Consider the following 26,635-nt stretch of genomic DNA (forward strand, 5'->3'; position numbering starts at 1 on the left):
ATGATTTTTTGTGTTGGTTTGCTTGCTTTTTGGGACCACACTCGTGGCACATGGAAGTTCCCAGGCTAGGGGTCAAATCAGAGCTACAGCAGCCAGCCCGCATCACAGCCACAGTGACAGCGTATACAAGTCACCTCTGCAATCTACACCACAGCTCAGGGCAACGCCAGATGCTTAACCCGTTGACCGAGGCCAGGGATCAAACCTGCATTCTCATGAATGTTAGTCAGGTTCCTTACCACCGAGCTACAACGGGAACTCCCAAATGATATTTTAAAAGAGGCACAGGGAGTTTCCTTTGTGTCCCGGGGAAACAAATCCGACTAGCTTCCATGATTATGCGGATACCTTCCTGCCCTGGATCAGTGGGTAAGGGATCCGGTGATGCCGTGAGCTGCAGGGCAGTTCGGAGAAGGGGCTCCCATCTGCCGTTGCTAGTGGCTCTGGCTCTGATTTCAACCCCTGGCCTGGGAACTTCATTATCCCAAAGGCGAGGCCCTAAAAAAGGGGGGAAAAAAAAGAGGCACGTGACCACTCCAGAGGGGGCTGTCCCTCCTCCCTTGGGTTACCTGTCCTGGCCCAGGAAGAACAGGTCCATGGAGAGAGGGGCCAAGGTTTGTGCCACAATCACACACAGATCTGCCCACAGACCACAGCCGGGCAAGTACAGCCTCTTGCCTGAGTCACCACTGCCTCTGTCATCCAGCCTGAGTGTCTTGTTTGGTCCTAGGTTCCTCCAAAAGCTATACGTAACTAGTTCCCCTGCACGGACTTTCCCCAGCTGTACCTTGGGCATTGGCAGGGTAGGGGGCTGCCTACCTATAGATTAAATGAAATTCAACCTGAATCTTAAAGGCCAATAAAAATGCTAGAGGTTTTGTTTTGATTTGTTTTTTTAGCTGATTCTCTAATCCAAGTGCAAAGGCAAAAGATTTGAAGAGTCAAAATAATTGTGTGAAAAGAGGAAGCATCTTGGGGGAAGCCCACTACCTGATTTCAAGTCTTGCAGTGAAGCTCCAGGACCCAGCACAAAGTGGTGTCAGATAAGGGTGATCGGCTCAATGGAAGAGAAGAAAGTGTGTGTAATCAGAACTCACCGAATTGGCTCAGGAAAAAGAAGTCAAGGTCATTGAGCAGGGAAAGAATAATCTTTTCCACCAATGATGTTGACACAAATAGACACAAGCAAGAGGATGAAACCATCGGTGCAGTGGTTCCCACTGTCTCAGAAAATAGAGACCACGTCCAAGCAGCCCAGGGCTGTGAGCTGAGGATGGACTCAGATGAGGCCGTGACGCCCTGGTGCACAGAGTGGGACCTGGAGACCTGGGAAGCAGGCCCGGGGCTGTGTCCTCCAGGGCTGCACAAGCCTGGCTCTCCCTCCCTGATTCTCCCTGCACCCCAGCTTTTGTTGGGCGGTAAGGGGAGGAGGGGGAGCTCTCATTGGAGAAAAGAGGAATTCCTCCCCTCCCCTCCTCTCTCTCCTTTATGGTTTTGCCCTTTCTTCTGTGGGTGTGTGTGTGAGTTTTACAGAAGAGTACCCCAAACTAAAGCAGAGTTTATTGGCCAGTCATAGCGGGAACACCTGTATGCATCCAGCAGAAAAATAGAGCCCCCAGACCAGGAGCCCCAGTGCCCACCCAGACCCCATCCCTCCCTGCACAGGTGGCCCCTACGCTGACCCCTCCCCCTCCCCTCTGGCTTCCTTCCCCTCCCCTCCTCTATGCCTTCGCTAATACCACTGTTCCCTCCTTTTCCTCACATCTTCAGAGTCTCCCCATCTCCATAAGCCATCACCCTGAGAGGGAGGGAAGCCTTCCGGCTCCTTCTCCCCCACTTCCACCCCATCCTAGGATGGAGACTCCAGAGTGGATTCCCTGGAGGAAGAGCCTCCTGCCCTGGAAGCAGCGGCAGGAACAAGTGAACCTTGGGGTTTAAGGCTGCATTCCAGGAGACTGCAGGCCCACAGTATGTGTGTGGGCTCCACCCTGGACCTGAGAACCAGCTGTTAGGGCTGGAGATCTGCTCTTCCCTGAGGCCAAAGTCCTGGGTCATTTAACCGGGAGGAAAATGTCTGTGTCAGCGTGTGTTTGGGGAAACAGTTCAGGCTCTGAACTTGACACTGCTTGGGGCTCCCCTTTGGGGGCACAGCCCTGTCCCTCTGCTGGGAGCCCAAGGAGACCCTGGGCAGGTCCCTGGTAAGGAGGTCAAAGGGGAGCTCAGGTCTCCTGTCATCAGCCCTGTGGCCACACGGGGGCGCCACGGCTCTGCTCTCTCCTACTCTGCCTGGGGGAAGGAGAGGATGGGCTGAGGCCTGAGTCCCACAGAGATGGCTGCCCTGGAGGCTGGGCAGCAGTGCAGGAGTGAAGGTGCTTTCTGAGCAGCTCTAGGGGGTGGGGCAGAGATTGGAGGAGAGGAGCGCTCTGGAGCCCGGGCCTGTCTCCGAAGGTTCCCTCTTTGCTCCCCAAACCTCCCCACTCCAGCTCCTTTATGCAAACACCCTGGGAAACTAAAGCCAGATAATCCTTTTCTCAACACCCTGTTCCTTTCTCAGGGACATTTTTAAATAACACTTTTTAAAATGAGAGTAGTGTGAGATTTACAAAACCATTGCAAAGTTGTTACAGGGCTTCTCTCTAGGCCATATTCAGTTCCCCGTGGTAGACAACTTATATGACCATCAGGCATTTTTCACAACTAATGAGGCCACATTGGTACATTATTACTGAACTCCGTTCTTTATTTGGACTTCATTCGTTTCCTTTTTCTTCTTTATCTTTTTATTTCTGTATTTTTTTGCTTTTGAGGGCTGTACCTGTGGCATATGGTGGTTCCCAGGTTAGAGGTGGAATGGCAGCTGCAGCTCCCAGCCTACACCACAGCCACAGCAACGACAGAGCTGAGCTGCATCTTCTACCCACACCACATCCAAGGCATCTCCTGATCCTTAACCCACGCAGTGAGGCCATGGACACTAGTTGGCTTTGGAACCTGCTGAGCCACCACGGGCACTCCAGTTTTTCCTTTCTCTGATCAAGGATCTCACCCGAGACACCACATTACATTAAGTCCCAATCGTGTCCCCTTCGGGCTCCTCTGGCTGGGACAGCCTCTCAGACGCCCCTCCTTTGTTGATGACCTTGATGTTCGGAGGAGTCCTGCTGCCGGATATTGTAGAATGTCTCTCAATGTGAGTTGGTCGACGGGGCCAGAGGGTCTGGGGGAAGAGGACACGGAGATGAAGGGACCATCTCCCCACATCAAGGGTGTTTACCTTCCCCTTTAGAAGGACCCATACGCTCACCTGGCACCTGGCTAAGGTGTGTTCCCAGGTCTCTCCGTGTGAACTTTCATTCTTACTTTCCACACTCCAGTCCTTAGAAGGAAGTCCCTAAGTGCAGCCCACACTTAAGGGCCGCTCTGCTCTCACCGTTTGTGCACAGGGTTCTGTGCAAATATGTCTTCAGAGGAGCTGGAGGAGGACCCGTGTGCTCACCAGGCTGGGTGCTGAGTCCCTGTGCAGCTTCCTGAGAACCTGCTGACCGTCACCCAGTGGCTGTGCTGCTTCGTATTCCTGCCCCGGGGATGAGGGGTTCTGCTGCTCCACATCCTGCTCAGCACCTGCTCAACTGTCCCCAGTTCTTGGACTCTAGCTCTTCTAACAGGTGGGTGATGGGGCATCACTGTTGTGATTTGCATTTCCGAAGAACATAAGATGGCATGTGTCTTTCATACCCATTCCCATTGACCGATCTTATTAAGGAGATTTCTGGGAGCTTCCATTGTGGCTCAGAGGGTTCAGAACCAACTGGGATCCAGGAGGATCTAGGTTTGATCCCTGGCCTTCCTAAGCGGGTTAAGGATCCCGTGTTGCTCTGGGCTGTGGTGTAGGTTGCAGAAGAGGCTTGGATCTGGCATGGCTGTGACTGTGACGCAAGCCGGCAGCTGCAGCTCCGATTCGACCCCTAGCCTGGGAACCTCCGCATGCCCCGCATGGGGCCCTAAGTAGAAAAAAAAAAAAAATCAAACGGAACTAAATAAATCAAAATAAAATCCTCCCATAAACATCCACCAGGCTAAGTCCAGTATCCTTCCCACTCCCGCTCCGTTTCTATGACTCTTGTTCCTGAGTCCATTCTCTCACCTCCCTGTTGTCTTTTATGTTCAGCTAATGGACAAAGGCACAGAGTCTGAAAACTACAATACCTTTACGAGACTCACTATCACGAGGGGTGTCCCCATCTCCCATCCCCCCATCTCTTGAATCTCCGAGATGAACTCTTTTGGTTCTTTCAGCTGATTCTCTAATTGCTTCTCTGAGCCTTTAAAACCAAGCCTATAATGCTCTTTCTCGGTTTCTTAGTTCCATGTCACGTCTTTGCTTCACAGGTTCTTCTTCCACACACGACTCTCATCCGAATATAATTATAATTTATAATTATCACTCTTCAATGTAGTGATTCTCATTAGCTCCATGTGCAATGTTTGAATTCTTAGGAGGATGGAAATGCAAGTCTCAACTGAGTGTTTAGCAGACTATGGTTTCTTTTTCAAATGGATTTCTCAATTTTCCCGGAAATACACAGCATCTTAGCATTGTTGTGAAACCAGTCCCAAACTTTCCCCGAGTCTCGTCTTGCTGAGTATCTTCAAGCACATCTGATCTTCCAGCAACGTCATCTCCCTGCATAGCCTCTCCCACGGCCCTCAGTGCTGCCACACGGGACGGACGGGTCCCCGCACACCTGGGGCAGGGCTGACGGCCCGGGTCTCCTTCGCCTCGTCCTGGGCAGCCCTCTGCCTCCCTTGTTCTGGCTCCACCGTGGCCTGCATCCCACGTCTCCCTGTCCGTGGTTTTCTCCATCATTTCCCCCCACTTTGCCAACAGTCTCCTGAAGAAAGGGATCAGCGCAAGTAAAACCCGGGAACTCTGCCATCCTTAGGCCACCCTAGGACTTCCACGGTGACACCTACAGAGCTCTGTGTTGGAAACACCTATTTCTGCACTGGGATTCAAAACCATCGCTTCCATGTCTTCTAGCCTCCAGGACCATGGATTTTGCCTCTTGAAGTTCACAAGGTCGCTTCCACTGTCTTTCTGAGATTTCACTGCCATGTGTCTGGCTGGGGGTCTGTCTTCATCTCCTGCAGTAAGAATTTGGTCAGGCCATTCAGGATGTAAATTTTTGTCTGTAAATCTGACAAGTTGTCTTGAAATTGAACTTTTCATCATTTCCTCCTTCCCATTAGTTTTGAAACTTGTATTGCCAAATGGTTGGAATCTCTTGAGTGACAGACGGATATTTTTATCAGTCTTCTCTCCTTCTTGTGATGACTTTGCCTTGCCTATGACTGAGAGCATGCCCGTAACCTTCCAATCCATCTATTGGATTACTCCTTTCTATGACATCATTTCTAAGTTCCAATAGCTTTCTCTTGTTCTATGTTTGTATATGATTGTATAGAATTCTCTTTTTGTTTCATTTGCTATGTATCTTTTCTGTCTTTCAGATATTAGTGATAAGAGTGGTAGGAAACGTTATCTACTCTCATGATATCATGAATTTTTTTCCCATAGCACTAGGCTCTGTTTTGACTTACACTTAGCATTTTTTTTTTTTTTTTTTTTGGCCCTTCCTGAGCAAAGTTCCCAGGCCAAGGATTGAACCCGTGCCACAGCAATGGCCTGAGCAACTGCAATGAAAGGCCAGATCCTTAAAAGGCTGGGCCACCAGGGCACTCCGAGTTACCCTTACCCTTGTCATCTTTGTCTCCCCACAGGGCCTGTCTCACATCACCAGGGTCCTGACTGCTGTTCTTCATTTCATCACCAGTGTCTCCAGATCTGGAGTCAAGGGGACCTGGAAATATCCACTCCTTAAACCTTGAGTCTCCCTTCCCTTGTCTGCCCAAGGGATCACGTGTTCCGTGCCTCATGGGTTTGCTCTGAGGAATATATTTGACCACGATGTCAATTACATGGCATGATTGCCTGGAACACAAAGTGTTCCCCTGTTCATACTTATTAACATCATAGTGATGAAATCATTTTGATTATTTCCATTCTTTATAAACCCCCATTAAAAAAACATCCTTGAATATATATATTTTTGTCTTTTTAGGGCTGCACCCATGGCATATGGAGGTTCCCAGGCTAGGGGTCGAATTGGGGCTGTCGCTGCCAGCCTACACCACAGTCACAGCAACTCAGGATCCGAGCCACATCTTTGACCTACACCACAGCTCATGACAATGCTGGATCCTTAACCCACGGAGCAAGCCCTAGGATCAAACCTCCGTCTCATGGATGCTAGTCAGATTCATTTCCTCTGAGCCATGGCGGGAACTCCTTGAATATATATTTTTGAGACCAGGTTTAACTGTCTTCTTGGCATGAATTTCTAAAAGAAATTTATGTGTCAATATGTAAATATATTGAAATAATTGATACATGTTGCAAAAGTCCCCTTTAAATGTTTTGTACCAGTTTTCAATCCCATCACAGTTTATGCCCCTATATTCTCCCTAGATTCCTGTCAATGCTCTCCTCTTTACTTTCAACTTTGTCAGGATGATACATTTTAATTCATTTCCATTTCTGATTCCACATTTTCATTTTTGTTTACATGTATTCTTACAAATGTATTTGTTTGACACTTTCGTTTCTTCTTTTCCAATTTGTTTTCTAAAATTCTTTTTTGTTGTTGTTGTTTTCTAAGGCCACACCTGTGGCATATAGAGGTTCCCAGGCTAGAGGTCAAATTGGAGCTGTAGCTGCCAGCCTACACCACAGCCACAGCAACATAGGATCCGAGCCTCGTCTGCGACCTGCACCACAGCTCAGGGCAACACTGGATCCTTAACCCACTGAGCAAGGCCAGGGATGGAACCCGCCACCTCATAGATGTCAGTCACAAAACGGACTCAGTGCAGAGCAGACATAAACAACCAGTGCTCTTCTCATGAGCCAGACAGCAGAGAGACTTGCCATAGAGTAAAATGTAAAAAGCTCCACTTTGGGCACTACGGCATTTCTTATGGGCAATAATTGTTTTCATATGAAATGCATGGATGGTTCATATTCCTCTAAAAAATAAATTCAAATGTTAACTATTATTTCTAGTATGGAAAATATCAATTGAAGTAACGACATAAACATATCCTTGAGGTCCTCACTAATTAATAAAATGTATAAATATGAAGGCTAAAAGGTTTGGAAATCGCTGGGTACACAGCCTCTGGGCCAGGTGACTCACGGAGACACTGTGACCAAGAGCTTTCTGAGCAGAAGGAGCAGGAGCAGGGCAGAGTCCCAGGGCCCCAGCAGGGCGTGGCTCTTGGGGTCTCAGGCTCCAGGGCGGCGGCGCGCGGTGGTGGGGAGTCCCCGTGTCCACAGTTTCACTTCTCCGTCTCCCAACCTGTGTGGGGCCGTCCTGCCCGGACACTCGTGATGCGGCCCCACTTATCTCTCCTACTGCGTGTCAGGTTTCCAGCGAAGCCAATCGGCACCACCGCGGTTCCCGGTTCTAAACTCTCCAACCACTAGCCTCGACTCCGCTTCTCCCCAGACAAAGAGGCTGAGGATCATGGGGCCTGGAGCCCTTTTCCTGCTGCTGTCCGGGGCCCTGGCCCTGACCGGGACCTGAGCGGGTGAGTGCGAGGTCAGGGGACAAGGCCTCTACAGAGAGGAGCGAGGGCACAGCCCCGGGGGTCGGGGTCGGGGTCGGGGTGGCGGCAGGACCCACGGGGAAGGTGCGACTCAGCTGTCCCGGCCCAGACCCCCCACCTCACCCCGTCCCTTCCTGTCCCTCCTTTGCTTCCTGCGCCTCTGCTCGCTCCCCCCCCCCCCCCCCCGAAACCCGGAGGCCTTCTCCGACCTCCACCCCTTTTCCGTCTCTCCCGCCCGGTCCGGACCCCACCACCTCGCTCCCGGGCCTCACGCCGAGAGGAGGGTCGTGTCTCACCCCTCACCGCCCCCAGGTCCCCACTCCCCGAGCTATTTCTTCACCGCCGTGTCCCGGCCCGACCGCGGGGAGCCCCGTTTCATTGCCATCGGCTACGTGAACGACACGCAGTTCGTGCGGTTCGACAGCGACGCCCCGAATCCGCGGATGGAGCCGCGGGCGCCGTCGATGGAGCAGGAGGGGCAGGAGTTTTGGGATCAGCAGACGCGGAATGTCAAGGAAGAGGCACAGATTTACCGAGGGAACCTGCGCGCCGCTCTCGGCTACTACAACCAGAGCGAGGCCGGTGAGCGACGCGGGCCCGGGTCCAGCTCACGACCCCCATCCCCATCCCCAGGGACAGGCCGGGGCCACCCGGACCGGCCGGGCCCCCGACCCGGAAGGAGCCGGCGGGGACTTTCCCTCGGTTTCGTTTTCAGTTTAGGTTGAACCCCTGGTTGGTCGCGGCGGGGGCGTGGCTGACTCGGGGCGGGGTCAGGGTCTCACACCCTCCAGACCAAGTAGGGCTGCCAAGTGGGACCAGACGGGCTCCTCCTCCGCGGGTACAGACAGGACGCCTACAACGGCGCCGATTACCTCGCCCTGAACGAGGACCTGCGCTCCTGGACCGCGGCGGACACGGCGGCTCAGATCTCCAAGCACAAGTGGGAGGCGGCCAATGTGGCGGAGCAGGAGAGGAGCTACCTGCAGGGCCGGTGTGTGGAGTGGCTCCGCAGATCCGTGGAGATGGCAAAGGACACGTTGCAGCACGCAGGTATCAGGGGCCGCGGGGCCTCCACCATCTCCCCTCGGGAGGGAGCTGCCTTCCCACAGGGAGAGGAAAAGGGGGTCCCTGCGGGAAAGCCCCCCACTGCCTGTCCTGAGAGGGAGGAGTCCCCCTAGGTTCCCAGCTTCTCCACAAGACAGGGACTCCCCAGGGGGTCTGACTTCTCTACAGGACAATTATGAATCCTGTCTCTTTGGGGGTGAAGAGAGAAGACCATCCCTGAAAGGACTGCTCAGCCGTGCCCTTTGACCCTGGCCGCCATCGTGTGAACCATGACTTTCTCAGGCCTGATCTCAGCCCGCAGAGAGCTTTGCCTCCTGGACACCACCTTGCCTGAGTCATTCAGCCTCCACCAACATCAGGAACATGACTCTGTATTCTCCCTCCTACCTTTCAGCTCTCAAAGTGACTCTAGAACTAGAATCAGCATTCATCCAGACTCTACAATTTTCCAAGAACTAGGAGCTGTTCCCAGATACCCAAGTCCAGGCTGGTGTCTGGCTTTTGTGCTTCCTTTCAAACCCATTGTCCTGGCCCTTCCCCCACTGGTCACATGAGGCTGCTTCAGGGGCCCAGGCAGGGGCCCCACAGGGTGAATTTTCTGATTCTTCTTCCTCAGAGCCTCCAAAGACACATGCGACCCGCCACCCCAGCTCTGACCTGGGGGTCACCTTGAGGTGCTGGGCCCTGGGCTTCTACCCTAAGGAGATCTCCCTGACCTGGCAGCGCGAGGGCCAGGACCAGAGCCAGGACATGGAGCTGGTGGAGACCAGGCCCTCAGGGGATGGGACCTTCCAGAAGTGGGCGGCCCTGGTGGTGCCTCCTGGAGAGGAGCAGAGCTACACCTGCCATGTGCAGCACGAGGGCCTGCAGGAGCCCCTCACCCTGAGATGGGGTAAGGAGGGCCCTGGGGGCAGAGCCTCTTCTCAGACACAGCAGAAGCTCTTCTGGAGACTTCAGCAAGGTCAGGACTCCAGCCTGAGGAGGGCCCTCCTCTTGCCCTTTGTTCCCAGACCCTGCTCAGCCCCCCGTCCCCATCGTGGGCATCATTGTTGGCCTGGTACTGGTCCTGGTCGCTGGAGCCATGATGGCTGGAGTTGTGATCTGGAGGAAGAAGCGCCCAGGTAGGGAAGGGAGCAGGGATCTGAGTCTCCTTGTGTCACGGGGGTTTCAAGCCCAGGTGGAAATTTGTTGTGCCTTGTTCCTGGGACGTCCCCTCCACACACATGTGCTGAGTCTGGGGCTGAGTGCCAACACGTACCCTTTTGTGAAGCACATGTGGAAATGAAAGACAACGGTTTCCCCAGGATAATTCCAGTTGGCATCTAGTTTCTCAGCATTTGACGGTCAGAGGGGAAGGACCCCACTGAGGAGAGGCCTCCAGGAGGGCAGTTGATCCAAACTCCCCAACATTTCCTTCCTGCTTATTCCTCATCCTTTCTGGATTTTTTGTCAAAGTTCTGGAACCTTCTTTTCAATCCAGAATTAGGGTTTCCACTGGCATCTCATGACTCACACTACTCCCCCGGCCTCTCACATGATGTCTCTTCCCACAGTGAAAGAGGAGGGAGCTACACTCAGGCTGCAGGTCAGTGTGGAGGGTTGTGATGCCTGAGGCCCTGGTGGTGCAGACAGGAGGCCGTTGGGGGAGCTCACCCACCTTCTCTCGTCTTCTCTCTTGGGGGTCCTGACCCTGTCCTGCTTTTGCTCTCCCCCAGGCAGTGACAGTGCTCAGGGCTCTGATGTGTTTCTTCCAATGGATCCTAGAGGTGAGACCCTGGAGGGCCTAGATGGGGAGGGGGTTGGGGCAGAGGGGGTGCCCTGGGTGATGGGGATCTTTGAGGGGGAGGTTTGAGCATGTGGGGCTGTTGAGCATGTCAGCCCTTCCTTGACTGACCTGCCTGTTTCCTGGTGATTTTCCTTCCCAGTGTGAGACAGCTGCCTTGTGGGGACTGACTGACACAAGATTTGTTCACGTCCCACTTTGTGACTTCAGATCCCCTGACTCCTATTTCTGCAGCTGCCTCTGAAAGAGTCTGTGTTTCTATGAGCATCATGAAGGGGGTGGGGACCCTGGCCTAGCCCTGCCCCCCATGTCCCCTTCTCACCCTGACCTGTGTTCTCTTCCCTGATCCACTTTTCAGCTCCAGCAGGTGGGGGCTGGAAGATCTAAGTTGACCCCCACTGTCCCCTCCTCTGGTCCCCAAGCCCCTGTGTAATCCTGACTTTTGGGGCATCCGCTGGCCCTAGTGACTCGCTGGGAACAAACACATAGGGGATGTTTGGAAAAGTCTGTCTTGGGATCTCCGGGCGGGGATGGGGGAGGAGATACGAGGGACCTGGGGTCAGTCGTCTCAGGGCGGATAGTCCAGGCCAGGCTGGGGAGCAGAGATTCCTGAAGGGTCCCCGTGACAGGTGACACTGCAGCCCTTTCCTACCCGAGGGGTTCCTCCTCTAGGTCTCAGCCTCCACAGCCCCTGCCGTCGGACAGGAGGAGGAGGAGAGACCAGCAGCAGAGACTCCCATCCTGCCTGAAATATCCGGGGAACCGTGGGTAGAAAGGACGGGAAGGGAAGGGGAGAGTCCCGGTGACCCCAACACTCCGAGGGAAGCCCCAGGGCTGGAAAGAAGAGGAAGGTGACAGGTTCCAGGCTCCCTGTGCCGCCCCCTCTGGCCCAGCTCTCTTTCTCAACTCACACTAAGGTCCCGGAGCCCACAGTGGTGACCCTATAAATACCTCTGGGCCCATCTCCAGAACAGCCCACCCTGGCCGCACATCCTGGGAAATCCTGTCCTCCCTGCATGTGTGAACTCAGAGGCTGCAGCAGAAACCCGCATACCACTGGTCTCCCAGGACGGAAGCTGGTGTGTGTCCCATGGCAGTGAGGCAGGCAGCTCCAGGGCTGCTGGGGTGGCTCTGCACCGCAAGATAGTCCAGGCATCCAGGTCCCTGTGACCGTCCCTCCCTGCTGTCTCTGGGGTGGTGCCCTTATTAGGATGACCCAAGGTTCCCAAGGCCATGTTCATGGACCATGAGCAACCAGGCAGAGCAGGGGAGGAGGCAAAGTCACGTGGCATGCGCTTGGGTGGCCAAATGCATCATCAATAAGCAGGAGTATTTTGTTTGTTTGCTCATTTTTAGGGCCCCACGCATGGCATATGGAGGTTCCCAGGCTATGGGTCAAATTGGAGCTGTAGCTGCTGGCCTTCTCCACACCACAGCAATGCCAGATCCGAGCCACATTTGCAACCTATACCACAGCTCATGGCAACACCAGATCCTTAACCCACTGAGCAAGGCCAGGGATGGAACCCACAACCTCATGGTTCCTAGTCGGATTCGTTTCTGCTGTGCCACGATGGGAACTCCTAAGCAGTCATATCTTGAAAGGAACTTTTCTTCTGCGCAGTAGTTCTCAACAGTGGGCATCACATATACAGTCCACCGTGTTGTAAACAGATGTGCTGTCATCTAGGCTTTGTTGTTCCATTTCTAGAGCATAGGCAGGGCGGCTATAATATCCATCTTAACGGCCCTAGGGTTTTCTGAATGGCAAATGAGCATTGGCTTCGATTTCAGGTGCTAGTTGCCTAAAAGGAGCTTCCCATAGTTAAACTTGTGGTTTCAAAACATGCTGGGAAATGTTCGCTGATGGTTCCGTTGTGAAAGAACGTTTTGTTGCAAACAATGTGGCCAAGCACTACAAGATTCCCGTATCCTCCATCTGTATCTGTCAATACCAGCAGATACACGCTGATTTCGGACGTTGTCTGTTCAGATCCTCATTGAGGCAGGGACAGAGCAATTGGCAGCCAGATTTTCCTTTCTTTCTCTTTTGTTTCTTTTCTGTGGCCACACCTGTGACATATGGAAGTTCCCATGCCAGGAGTGGAATTAGAGCTGCAGCTGAGGCCTATGCCACAGCCATAGCAACTCTGGATCCCAGCCGCATCTGCCACCTCTGCTCCAGCTTGCAGCCATGTCGGAGCCTTAACCCAATGAGCAAAGCCAGGGATTTAACCCGCAACATCACGGAGACAACCTTGGCTCTTTAACCCACTGATCCACAATGGGAACGCCGCAGCCAGATCTTTTCTAGGTGGTGAGGGCCCAAAGGTTTTGACTAATATGTTCTATTACAGTTCAGGCCACATTTGACTCATGGGACCGAAGGGAATGAGTTTTGTGGGTTAAGGATATAGATAGAGGATGTTCCAACAGTTTTAGTTAGAAATAGACATGAGTAGTTCCCGTCGTGGCGCAGTGGTTAACGAATCCGACTAGGAACCATGAGGTTGCGGGTTCGATCCCTGCCCTTGCTCAGTGGGTTAAGGATCCGGCGTTGCCGTGAGCTGTGGTGTAGGTTGCAGACGCAGCTCGGATCCCGCATTGCTGTGGCTCTGGCGTAGGCCGGTGGCTACAGCTCCGATTCAACCCCTAGCCTGGGAACCTCCATATGCCGCCGGAGCGGCCCAAGAAATAGCAAAAACAACAACAACAACAAAAAAAGACAAAAAAAAAAAAATAGACATGAAATGAAATGCAGATTCTTACTAAAGAACAAGGTCAGAATTTAGGAAGATAATGGTGGAACCCCTCCTCTTTAGAATATTTTTTCAGTCAACGATTAATGTTAGGGAAATACATTACCAAGTGGATAGACAGATGACTAGACAAACAAATCAGAAAAAAAGAAATTATGCTTGGAGTTTCCGTCGTGGCCCAGTGGTTAACGAATCTGCCTAGGAACCATGAGGTTGTGGGTTGGATCCCTGGCCTTGTGCAGTGGGTTAAGGATCTGGCGTTGCTGTGAGCTGTGGTGTAGCTCGCAGATGTGGCCCGGATCCTGAGATGCCGTGGCTGTGGCATAGGCTGGCAGCTACAGCTCCGATTAGGCCCCTAGCCTGGGAACCTCCGTATGCCGAGGGAAGCGGCCCTAGGAAAGGCAAAAAGACAAAAAAGGCAGAAATTATGTTCGATGCTGCAACCACAGTCACCAGTAGATCTGAGCCAATTGCCTATTTCAAAAGTGCCAACACTCCAGTCTTCAAAAAATACATCAAAAAGCCGTGTGCTCCTGTTGCATGTATTTGGTGAAGACTTTCGGTCTTATATTGGCTTGTACGGGTTCCCTGCAGAAAAAAAATAAATGTTTTTGCTGTGTACATTTCTCATTGAGCAAAGACTTGCTCCTTTGCAACAGAAGCTGGAACGGGTGTGCCAGTGAACCTAACACTGACGTGATCATTACCAAGGCAATGGGTGCGTTTCCATTGTTTGTGTGACAATAATAAAAGTTTACATGAACCTTTCATCATGATGTTTACCTGTCACACCTGAAAATGTTGAGCCATTTTCTGTCAAACTCATAGTAGCAGGTCAATTTCTGGCCTTGTCGAAACCATTTAAAGCTTAAGAAATACCATTCTGTTTTTGTTTTCTGATTTCAAGTGTGCAGGGTGCGTTGGAGAATGAAGACACAACACACCCAAACTTATGGATGCCATGAAACCAGCACTAAGAGGGAAACTGAGAGCTGTGAGGGCTTCTGCTAAAAAGAAGAGGTAGGAGTTCCCTGGTGGCCTACCAGTTAAGAACTTGGTGTTGTCCCTGCTGTGGCTTGGGTTCTATTCCTGGCCCAGGAACTTCCACAGGCTAAAACTTTTTGAAAAGAAATATCTTAAATTAACCACCTAATTTTCAATGACTTGAGCAGTTAGAAAAAGATGAGCAAAGTATACCTCAAGCTGGGAAAACAAAGGAAATAATAAAGATTAGCGCAGAGAGAAATAGAGACTAGAAAAGCACTAGAGAAAACAGTGACACCAAAAGAGCTGCTTTGAAATCATGACTGATGAAAATGACTAACTTTAACCTACCTCAGCTAAGAACAAATGAGAGGAGACTCACGTAACTAAAATCCGAAAAGAGGGGACATTACGTGTGATTTCACAGAAATGAAAAGGATTGTAAGAGAATGTGTGAACACTTGTACGCCAACAACCTAGAGAAAAGTGATAAACACCTAGAAACACACAACTTGATGAAGACTGAATCACGAAGAAAGAGAAAATCTGAACCAATCTGTAACAAAATTATTAAGAAGATAAAATAAGAAAAAAAAGAAGATAAAATCAGTATTTAAAAACCTCACAAAAAGAAAACACTAGTAGTAGATGACTTCCCCAGTGAATTCTATTCAATATTCAAGAATTCTATTCAATATTCAAGAATTAGCCCCAATCCTCCTCAAATTCTTGCAAGAAATCTGAGAGGAGAGAATTCTTCCCCACTGAGTCTATGAGGCCAGCCTTACCTTGAAACCAAAGCCAGACAGTACAGGAAAAGAAAACCATAGACAATACTCTTCATGAATATTGATGCAAAAATCTTCAACAAGATACTAGCAAACAATTCAACATCACCTTCAAAAGATTATGCACCATGATGAAGTTGGATTTACTCCTGCAACAGAAGGGAATTTCTCCAAGGATGGTTCAGCAGACAGAAACCAACCACATTAACAGAATAGCAACAACAACAAAACCCCCGTGTTCATCTCCATTGATACAAAAAAGCACTTGAGAAACTGAACACCCTTTCAGGATAAAAACACTTAACTCGGAGGTCCCGTGGTGGCTCAGCCATAAGGAACCCGACTAGGAGCCATGAGGATGCGGTTCAGCTCTTGGCCCCACTCATTGTGTTGAGGATCCAGCTTTGTCATGAGCTGCAGTGCAGGTAGCAGGCGGGGCTCGGATCTCGCATTGCTGTGGCTGTGGCGTAGGCCGGAAGCTGAGGTTTGATTTCACCTTCCCTATGCCACACATGCAGCCCTAAAACACAAACAAGCAAACAGACAAACTAACTAACTAGGAATAAAGGGAACGTCAACATAATAAAAGCCATTTATGAAGAGCCCGCAGCTAACAGAAAGGCATACTTTGAAGATACTGCAGGTTTGGCTCCAGACCACAGCCATGAAGCAAGTATTGCAATAAAGAGAGTCAAACCACATTTTTGGTTTCCCAGGGCATGCATAAGTCATGTTTCCACGATACCGCAGTCTATTGGGTGTGCGATAGCATCAGACACAAGACACAATGGGCAAACACCAATTAGAAGACCCAAAGGATAAAAAGTGCTGACCATCAAGTGAGTCTTCAGCAAGGTGTAATGTCTTTGCAATAGTTACATCCAAGATTGTTGATCACAGACAGACCCCCGTAACAGGTCTAGTCATAGTGACAAAAGTGGGAATCATTATGAGAAGCACCAACATGTGACTCAGAGACATGCGGGGAGGAGATGCTCTTAGAGAAACAGTGCCCACAGCCTTGCTGAATGTAGGGTTGCCACAAACCCTCAATTCAGAAAATACTCAGCATCTGCCAAGGGCATTAACGCGAAGCAAAATACAACGAGGCATCAAGTAAGTCTCTTGATGGTGAGAGACTGAAAGCTTTTCCTCTAAGATCAGGGACAAGACAAAGATGCCCACTGTCACTAGCTTGTTGAACACAGAACTGGGAGTCTTAGTAGTGAGACCAGCAAAGGAAATAAAAGGCATCCAAAATAGAAAGGAAAAAGTAAAATTATTTCTCTGCATAAGCGACATGGTCTTATTTGTCGAAAACCCTAAAGAACTCCTATGCACAAAAAACGCTCTTACAACTGATAAATGAATTAAGCAAATGGCAGGACACCAAATCAACACACAAAAATCCATCTGATTTCTATAGGCCAACAATGAACAGTCGGAACATGAAATTAAAAATATCAGTGATGATATCATCCAAAATAATAAAATCCTTAGTAATACACTTACCCATGGAGATAATGAAAACTACAAAACGTGATTGAAAGAAATAGAGGACACGCATCGTCTCCAGCCTTGCCACCTCGAACGCGCCCAATCTCATCTGAGGTCGGAAGCTAAGCAGGGTCCGGCCTGGTTAGTCCGCAGATGGGAGAAATTACAAGTAAATGGAAAGGTATTCTGTGTTCATAGATTCGAAGACTTGATATTGTTCAGAAAACAGCACTACCCACGGCAGTCGACATATTTAATGCAATCTCTGTCGATACTCCATCAGCATTTGTTTGCAGAAATCGAAAAGTCCATCCTCAAATTCATATGGGTTATTGACGGACTCAGAGTGGCTGAAAACGATTTTGAAAAAGAAGATCAAAATTGAAATTTGTGATTTCAGAACTTAATATGAAGCTACAGTCATCAAAGTGGTGTGGTACTAGCGGAAAAACAGACATAATATTTACATAAGCTAATGGGAACAGCACGGAGAGCCCAAAAGTAACTCTTGCACGTGTGGGCAAATGATTTTGGACAAGGGTGCCAAGACTATTCCGTGTGGAAAGGACAGCCTTTCCACAAATGGTATGAAAAACTGGGTATCCACATAAACAAGAAGGAAGTTGGAGTGCTGCCTTACACCATTACATGCACATTAACTCCAAATGGGCCGAGGGCCTAAACGTAAGAACTTCACTTGTAAAGCTCTTAGGAGAAAACGGAAGAGGAATATTCATGATATGGAACCTGACAATAATTTCATGGATATGACACCAAGCACACAGGCAACAACAAGCAAAGGAGGTAAGTCAGACTACATTAACGTTTAAAGCTTCAGTGCCTCAAAGGACACAGTGTGGAAAGGCAGCCTCTGGAATGAGAGAAAATATTTACAAATCGTCTATCTGATGATGCTGAAAAAATGCACAACTTAGGAGTTCCTGCTGTGGCCCAGTGGGTTTTAAGGATCCTGAGCTGCCACAGTGGTGGCACAGGTTGCAGCTGTGGTTGGGATGGATCCCTGGCCCTGGAACTTCCATGTGCCGTGGGTGCAGTCGAAAAAGAAAACACAAATGCACATCCTAAAAGTTGAAAATTATGATTTACTAGATTGTCTATGTTGCTTTTATAAACTAGAATTCAATGAACATATTTTGAAGAACATACATGATTAATAGTCTTAGGATGATTTTCTACAAGAGAGACATCTTTGTGTCAAAATGTCAACCCATTTAAACTGCTGAGACATTTGCAAAACTGCCCTTTCAAAAGTTTGTGCTGGTTTTCAATTTCATCAACCCTGTGATCATATATTTTCCCTACCCTATGGCCAGTGATCACCCCCCCACACACCATGACAGTGACCAGAGCCACAGAGTGACAAAGGCAGATCCTTAACCCACTGAGCCACCAGGGAACTCCTACATATATATTTTTAGTTTTGTATATTATGACTTTTGACAGCTTTGAAAACCTTCCTAGCTGAGGAGAGACTGCTTTCCCAGGGCTAGAGCCCAGCCAGTAGCATGCCTTTGATATGCAAACTAACCAGTGGAGGCCCTACCTCCTCTGTGTGGTCTGAGTATCTGAGGCAATATTCTGCCTTAAGGATCCCAGAGCTAGGTACCAGACACCTTAAGAGCACCCCTATAGCCCCAAACCTGCTGAAACTATCCACACCAGCCAGTCTTCATCTGTGTACCCTGCCCTGCCTTGACCTTCCCAGGGAGACCTGGTCAAAATCGCAGATTTGGTTGTGGTTGTTTTTTTTGTTTTTTGTTTTTTGTTTTTCCTTGTTTTGGCCATGTGGAAGTTCCCTGGGCCAGGGGTTGAATCCCAGCCAGAGCTGAGACCTAAGCCACAGCTGTACCTGGCTGGGAATGGAACCTACAGTGCTGATCCTGCTGGGCCACAGCGGGAACTCCTAAAGTTGTAGCCTTTATTTTCCTTTCATCTTTGCCAAGCTGATAGATTTTAATTTTTTGTTCTATTTCTTCTTCCAACATTCTCACTTTTGTTCCCAGTCTTCATTAGTCATATATTTGATATGTGCATTTCTTCTTTTCCAAACCATTTTCTAATAGTCTTTCATTATTTTCCAATTGAGGTGTAGGAATTTTAATATATTGAATTTAAGAAAAAAGAAAAATCAGCCTCCTAACCCCAGGGAACAGGTGGGAAACTTGCACTTCCAGTGTTGTTTCAGGCTGTCCTTTTGCTCACAGCTCGGCCATGTTATTCTCCCCTTTGAAATAACCCATCTCACAAAACACCAATATCATACAGGGACACGCTGAGACCATGATGACGGGACACATAGCAAGACCATGGCATCATTTTGTTGACGCCCAGAGCAAGACAGGGCACTGTGCTATTCACAAGGCAGTGAGCATCTCCCTGTCCTGGGTCACATGCTGGCTGCGACTTTACCGATTGCTGCTTTATCCTGGCTCTAGCCTGTCCTCCTTATAAATAAGGTTGATAAGGACACCCAGTCATCTACTTGACTGTGCTTCCTGGCAGTACTCTGTTTTCTTACTCATCCCCCAAATTATCCGGCCAAAGCCCAATTCCTTTAATAGATTCTTTCTAACTCCCTCATTCTAAGATGCCCTGTGGTTCCTCGTGGTGGGCACTCTCCCTGCTGCATCAACCAGTCAATACAGTGTGTTCGGCTAAGTGGGTTCCTGCTGGTCTTTGGGTGAAGAATATTGACACCTGCCCACCTTTGCCTGACACATGTTTTTAGGTGTCTTTGAGTTTGACTATGGACATGGGTGTGCATGCTTGTGAGTTTGTGGTTGCCACAGATAACTTCTATTTTTTCTTTAGGGTTTTTCGTCTTTGGGTCATGTAGAAAATTCTCTATCCTACAACTGTGAAAGTTTCATGTATCTTTTCCTCTAGATACAGATGATGAGGGGAGTGGGTCAAAGAGTGAAAGGGAGCAGAGAAACCTGAATTGGGGGGATGGACTGCGGAGGATCGCAAGGTAAGGAATTCTGTGGTGGTGGATTACATCTGCTGCCTTATCATTTCATAATTATGTAGGGCTTACAAGGCATTTTATGTTCGGAGTATTCAACAAATGCTTTCTTGTGGGCTAAGCAAAGGCTCCTGTGCTTGCTTCTGTTACCAGATGAATGAAAAGGACACCACGCATCTCAAGGTAATATAGTCAAGAATTAGCCCCAATGATGGGTGTTTTGGAATACCGTTGACCGTGAGATGGTAAATCATGTTTTGGATAATGTCTGTACACTCTAGACCTTAAAATACATATTAACTCAATGTTCTTGGGCATGCTGTATTTTCAGGATATGTCTTAAGACCCACCATAGACAAATCCGTGGCTTCTATGTGAAGATGATTTTTTTTTCTTTTCTGGCTGCCCCAAGGCATATGGAGTTCCCAGGCCAGGGGTCAGATGTGGGCCACAGCTGCGACCAACACCAGATCCTTTAACCCACTGTGCCAGCCAGGGATGGACCTGTGTCCCATCGTGTCACAGTGGGAACTCCTGAGGTTAATTTTATGACACAGTATCTTCCTGAGGTTTGAGAATGAAAACTAAAACACCCTAGATATGCTCCATCAAATAGGGTAGCTGAGCCACATATGGCTATTTAAGTTAAAGTTGAAATTAAAATTCAACTGCTCAGTGCCGCTAGTCTAATTTTAAGAGCTCAGTAACCACAGGTAGTAGCACCTGCAATGAGGACAGTGCAAATATGGAATAATTTCTTCATCGCAGAAAATTCTGTTGAACAGCACTATTATTGATGTTTGGGGCCTCACATAAGGTGCATTAGACCCATTGAAAACCAAAGAGCAGGAGTTTTCATTGAGGCTTAGCAGGTGAACTTGACTGGTATCCCTGAGGTTTCAGGTTTAATCCCTAGCCTTGCTCAGGGTTAAGGATCTGACATTGCTGTGAGTTATGGTGTAGGTTGCAGACTTGGCTTGGATCACACGTTGCTGTGGCTGTGGAGAAGGCTGGCAGGTGCAGCTCCAGTTCAACCCCTGACCTGGAAACTGCCATATGCCGTGGCAGTGGGCTCTTCCCTCATGTCGTAGACTCCCTGAGTCACGAGGGGATGGGAATGTGGGGATCTAGGTACCTCTGCCATGTCCTGTGTGGTCAGGTTCTCTGGTTCTGTTGCTCTGAGTGGGGGGTTGGGGGGCGGAAGTCAGAGGTGTTCTAGAGGCTGGTGGGTTAGGGTCCCAGGACCCACTTCTGTGGCTTCCTAGTGACCTGGGGCCCTGGGCACCCCTGCCGCTGGAAGGCTGGTTCCTATGTCTCCTCCAGGTACTAGTGGGTGTTCTGGGGATTCCAGCTCCGTGGCCACAGCTGGAGAACAGGGTCACAGCCTCTGGCTCTGCTCCTCACTCAGTGCTGTCTCCTCTGCATCGCCCAGTCCACTCACCTTTTCCTGCATCCTGGTGCCTTGGGCAGGGCACCTTTGCTGCGTGGTGGGTGTTAAGTGGTTGGACACTGCAGCAGACAGTCAAAGCAGCTTGCACCGCATGTGTGGCTGACGTGGCTGCTCCTGGGCACAGGCTTCTGTCCAGGATCTGCTGATTCTGTGCAGCTGGAGCTGAGGCTGAGCTGCAGCCTGTGGGGCCCTAGGCTGCCTCCCCTGACCCGTGACCCCAAACTCTGCCTCGCCCTGATGGCCAGAGGTGAGTTTGGGGTCCAAGACCACAGGTCCTAGACTTTCAAGATTGGAGGTGGAGGGAGCAGGCCTGGAGGATCCAGACAGCAGGGCCCTGCCTACCAGGAGGACAAAGGGGAAGAAGAGGCAGGACGCTGGGTCTTGAGTTCCAGGACCTGGGAGGCGGGGAGGTCACCCTCCAGGCTTCAACAGCTGGGGGTGGGATGCCTGGACAGAGGGTCCAGCTGTGTGTCCTTGGGGACAGTGTTGGGATCATGGGTCCTGTAGGTCTGGGAAGGGGACTGTTGGGTTCGACTCTCAGGGAAATGTGAGGGGCACCACTGGGCCCAGATGCAGGGTGGATCTCCTTGTCCCCACTGTGGTCTCCAGGCTCCACTCAACATCCTGTCCTCTTTTCTCCAGGAACCACCTCCGTGGCCACCAGCTGGGCGCTTCTTTTTCTGAAGCTCTGTGGCCAGTCTTTGTGGCACGTGGTCCCCGCTGTCTGAGCTCCTAAAGGGACAGTGTCCCAGTAGCCCAGGGCTGTGTGCTGAGGACAGGCTGTCCCTTGACTGTTCCTGTCCCCAGCATCATGTGTGTGGGAGATGCAGTGGGGACGGAGGTGGGGTGTTTCACTGGAAGAGGGGAATTCCTCTAATCCCCTCCCCCCACCCCATCTTTCTTTCCCTTCGGGTCTGATTTATAACAGTCCTGTAAAGACAGAAAAAGGCCTCACACTGAAGCAGCATTTACCAGCCCAGCCCAGAGCGAAGGCCTGTGTGATTATCATCCAGAGGGAAAGCAGAGCCTTTTCCCAGCGCCCAGGCCAGAAGCCCCTGTGCCCCTCCCCACACACACCCCTCCCTCCCTGCAGGCATGTCCCCTGCGCTGACCCTCCCCTGGCCCTGCTCTCTGGTCCTTCCCTCCCCTCTCCCATGCCTCCATCCCCGACTGTTTCCTCCCTCTCCTCACTTTCCCAGGAGACTCCCCATCTTCTTAGGCCTTTCCCCTGGGGACCTCCTTCTCCTGCTCCTCCTCCTTCTCTGTCTCCTAGGGATGGAGAGTCCAGAGTTGACTCCCTGGAGGAAAAGCCTACATCACTGTCAGCAGCAACAAGAAAAAGCTATAGGGACTTGGGGTTCAAGGTCCCATCCCAGGAGTCCGAGGGCACCCATGGTGTTTGCAGAGTCCACCTGGACCTGGGAACTAGCTGTCAGGGCCTTGAGCTCTCATCCTCCCTGAGGCCAAATTCCTTGATCCTTTAGGGGAAATGAAAATGTCTGTGTCAGCTTGCATTTGGGGAAATCAATTCAGACTCTGAACTTGACACTAGCTGGGGCGCCACCTGGTGTGCACAGCCCTGACCCCGCTGCTGGGAGCCCAAAGAGACCCTGGGCAGGTGCCTGGTAAGGAGGTGAAAAAGGAGCTCAGCTCTCCTGTCATCAGCCCTATGGCCACACGGTGGCGCCACAGCTCTACTTTCCTCTATTCAGCATAGCCTGGGGAAAGGATGCTCTGTGGTCTGAGGCAGAGAGATGCTGACCTAGAGGCTGGGCAACAGTGGGGGATGAAGATGCCTTCTGAGTAGCTCTGGGATCAGGCCCTTGGGGTGTGGCAGGGATCAGGGAAGAGGAGAGCCCTGGAGCCCTGCCATGTGCCTGAGGGTTCCACCTTTTCACACTATTATTCCTTTCTTCATCCCATGATCAAAACACCCTGGAAAACTCAAATAAATGTTTCTCCCACTCCCTGTTTGCTTCTGGTGGTTATTAAACTTTAGTGTAGTATATGTTCTCATCTACCGCAGGAGGAATTTGGATAGGCCACTCAGTATGTAAATTTTTGTCCTTAGGTCTGAGAAGTTCTTCTCAAATATTTTTTTAATCATTCCCTAGTCTGCATCATTTTTGAAACCTGTATGATTAACTTGTTGGACTCTCTTGATTGATAGACTAACATTCTTATAGCTGCTTTCTCCTCCTTGCTTTTACTCTTCCTTTTCTACTGATTATTGGGAGTATGTCTTGTATCTTGTAATTACTCTATTGAATGATTCATTTCTCTGATCACATATTTAATTTGCAAGAGTTTTTTTTTTTCCTGCACCCACAGCATGTGGAAGTTCATGGGCAAGCAGTTGAATCCCTGGGGCAGCTGTGACCTATTCCACAGCTGGGGTAGCAACACCAGACCTTTAACCTGCTGTGCCACAGCGGGAACTCCCCCATGGCTCTTTCTTATTCTAGGATTGTATATAATTTCATAGAATTCTGGTTTTGTTTCATATGCTACATATTTTTCAGATATTACTGACACTAGAGGAAGGACACCTGTCAGGTCTCCTGATGATCTACTTTCATGGTGTCGTGAGCTGACTCCTCACAGCACTTAGCTCAGTAGTGATTCACACTCATCCTTGTCACTGTGTCCACCTCCACACAGCACAGCCTGGCTCACATCAGCAGGGTCTTATTTTGCTCACATTGTATCACCCGTGTCTCATCTCATTCAAGGCGGCCTTGAACCATATGCCCCTTCACCTCTCTGAGTCTCCCTTCCTCTGTCTGCACAAAGGGACTACAGGTTCAGTGGCTCATGGCTTTGCCTGGAGGAATCAGTTATACCCACTGTGTCAATCACGTGGCTCTAGGACCTGAGACGTGTCAAGTGTTCCTCTAGTCATGGTTCCAATCATTGCAGTGACCGTAGCACTGAGATGGTTTCCACTCTTTGTTTTATAAACCACAATTCAAGAAAGATCCTTACATATATATTCTTGAGAACAGATGTGCTTATCTTTTTAGGACAAATTTGAAAGAGAAATTTCTGTGTCCAAATGTGAAGATATTGAAAGTGTTGATGCATCTGCAAAACTGTCCTGCAGAAATTGTGCACAAGTTTTCAAATGCTGTCAGTATTTATAAAAGCACATTTTGCCTAAATTTTAATAATCTCATCACTTATTTTCATCTTTGCCAAAATAGGAGATTTAATTTATTCCCTATTTCTTATGTCACACTTTCCTTTCGGTTTACATGTAGTTATTGGTGATATATTTGACATGTGCCTTTCTTTCTTTCCAAGTAGTTTTCTAATATTCTTTATTGTTTGGGTGTAGTTACTTAAAAACATGGAATTCAAGAAGGACAAAGAGCCGCGGACATCAGGAACTGCTCTGATACCTCCAGGAGGCCTCATAGGTGTGAGATGCTGGGCAGGTGCTCACCACACGGCTGGGTTGTTCTCCTGTTGGACAGAAGTCACCTCACAGAACATCAGCATCAGACCAGGACACTGACCTTGACACAGTGAGACAAAACAAGAACATGACATCAGTCTAAGGCCAGACCAAGCAAGTTGGCCCTGTGACCTCACAGTGTGCCAAACTCCTCCCTTTGCAATCACAGCTGGACCCTGGCTCTAGTCTGCCCTCCCTACAGGTGAGGGTCACTGAGATGCCCAGTCAGAGACCTGCCCCCACCGCCTGACACCAACACCCGATCTAGACTGAGCCCCTCTTCCATCCACCCTCCTCGAAATCACCCACCAAAGCCCCAACTCTTTCATCCTAAGATGCCCTGTGGTCTCTGATGGACTTTGTTCTCCCTCGAGCTGCCTCCAGTCAGAAATCTCTCTTGTTGGCCCACATATCTGCTCCCAGGGGGCTTTGGCTGAAGAACACTGAAGGATGTCACACGTTTGTGTGTCAGATTATTTTCGTGTGTCTTTGAGTTTGAACATGGACTTGTGTTTGTACTGTTGCCCCTGTCTAGGTGACACCGAGATGTATAACTTTTTATACGTTTTCAACTTTGGGTGATACTTTGAGACGTCGTCCTTCCACTACTGTTAAATTTTCATGTCTATTTCCATCTAGGAGCGAGGCACCCAAGGGTGAAGGGAGACGGAATGGATTGAATTTGTGGGGGGAAGTACAGCAGGAGCAGACAGCAAAGAATTCTAAGCTGGTGGATTCCAAGGTTACACCTTCTGCTTTATGATTTTACACGTAGGTACAGGTCCTACAAGGTATTTGATACATGTTATGTTCAAGAAACACTGTCCCTTGGGCTCAGTGAGTGAAGCCGTCTGTGTCTGCTTCCGTTGACCAGGTGAAGGCAAACACCACCAAGAGCCCAAGAAAACAGAGACAAGGAGTAGCTCCAGCGATGGACGGTCTTGAATATTTATGGCCTTAAGGTGATCAATCACGGTTTGGTTAATGTCTGCACACTCTGACTATGAAAATACACATTAATTAATCTTTCTTGGACATGCTGCATTTTAAGGGTATATTGAAGACTCCCACAGAAAAACCCAAATGACTTCCATGTGAAGATTGTTTTAATATGCATCAATCTATGAATCTCAGAGTATCTTTTGGGGAAGAGCTTGAAAATTAAGAACATGCTTGATATGCACTGTCCCATATGCTAACTACAGGCCACATATGACTACTTTAATTAAAGAAACTTAAACATACTCAGCACAAAAGCCACTTCTGAGGTGCTCAATAGCCACCTGTAGCGAGTGAGCAGCTGATGACACAGACAGATATGAACAGTTCCTTCAAACAGAACGTGCTGTTGGACAGGACTGCTCTTCCCGCTTTGTGGGCCTCACGTCAGATACATTAGACCCAGGAGAGAGGATTCCTCTCAGAGACTCTGTCACAGATTCCTGTCTGGGACGTGAATGCACATGAAGCTGATGCGGAACAAAACCAAGGAGGTGATGCGTGGGTCTGGCGCCTTCAGGCACAGACTGTTCCCAGTTCCAAGGGGGAAACATCTGTCCCCCCACCTCCCTTCCCAGACGGAGGACTCTCTCTGGCATCACTTTCCAGGGGGTGAGTTCTCTCCTAGAGGAGCCCAGGGGCAGGGCCCTCAGCTGAGGCTGGGGAGGCAGGGAGTCCAGGGCAGGGAGAGGGACTCTGGGGAATGAAGAGGAGGCCAAGGCCAGGGTCAATGAGGAGACTTTCCCAGGTTTATACAGAACAGCAGATCTCAGAGTGTGGTCTGTGGAACCCTTGAAGTTATGGAGATCCTGTCATGAGATCCCTGAGTGAAAACTACATTCATAGCATTCCTAAGATAGTATTTGACTTTTCACTATGTTGACATTTGCTTTGAGGTACAACTTAGCAATAATGGGGACTAGGGTAGCAAACTACAATAGTAGTTATTTCACCACAACTTACTTGTAGGAAAAAAAAAAAAAAAAGCAGGGAGTTCCCGTCGTGGCGCAGTGGTGAACGAATCCAACTAGGAACCATGAGGTTGCGGGTTCCATCCCTGCCCTTGCTCAGTGGGTTAACGATCTGGCGTTGCCATGAGCTGTGGTGTAGGTTGCAGACGCGGCTCAGATCCTGCGTTGCTGTGGCTGTGGTGTAGGTTGGCGGCTACAGCTCCGATTCAACCCCTAGCCTGGGAACCT

The 26,635-nt window shown here is 49.6% G+C and overlaps 2 long non-coding RNA genes and 1 pseudogene across 3 annotated transcripts; 2 read left to right on the forward strand and 1 right to left on the reverse strand.

Moving 5' to 3' along the window:
* Nucleotides 1–2,717: 2,717 nt before the first annotated feature.
* Nucleotides 2,718–5,368, reverse strand: LOC146401466 (uncharacterized). The gene is made up of 2 exons (XR_014809871.1): nt 3,305–5,368; nt 2,718–3,217 (listed from the first exon to the last, which is right to left on the reverse strand). It is a non-coding gene; the product is annotated as an uncharacterized LOC146401466 (long non-coding RNA).
* Nucleotides 7,587–10,812, forward strand: SLA-9 (MHC class I antigen 9; annotated as a pseudogene).
* Nucleotides 14,942–26,422, forward strand: LOC110261491 (uncharacterized). 2 transcript variants are annotated; one of them, XR_014809868.1, is made up of 5 exons: nt 14,942–17,348; nt 19,452–19,536; nt 24,318–24,639; nt 25,077–25,208; nt 25,312–26,422. It is a non-coding gene; the product is annotated as an uncharacterized LOC110261491 (long non-coding RNA). The 2 variants fall into 2 exon arrangements; XR_014809869.1 differs by lacking the exons at nt 24,318–24,639; nt 25,077–25,208; nt 25,312–26,422 and adding an exon at nt 21,623–22,947 and having other exon boundaries at nt 15,051–17,348.
* The last annotated feature ends 213 nt before the right edge of the window (nt 26,423–26,635 follow it).

Source organism: Sus scrofa, chromosome 7 (assembly GCF_054392235.1).
Source record: "Sus scrofa isolate SSC_HxYL_T2T_F1_AM1 chromosome 7, Sscrofa_HxYL_maternal_Yorkshire_Landrace_v2.0, whole genome shotgun sequence".
Lineage (NCBI taxonomy): Eukaryota > Metazoa > Chordata > Mammalia > Artiodactyla > Suidae > Sus > Sus scrofa.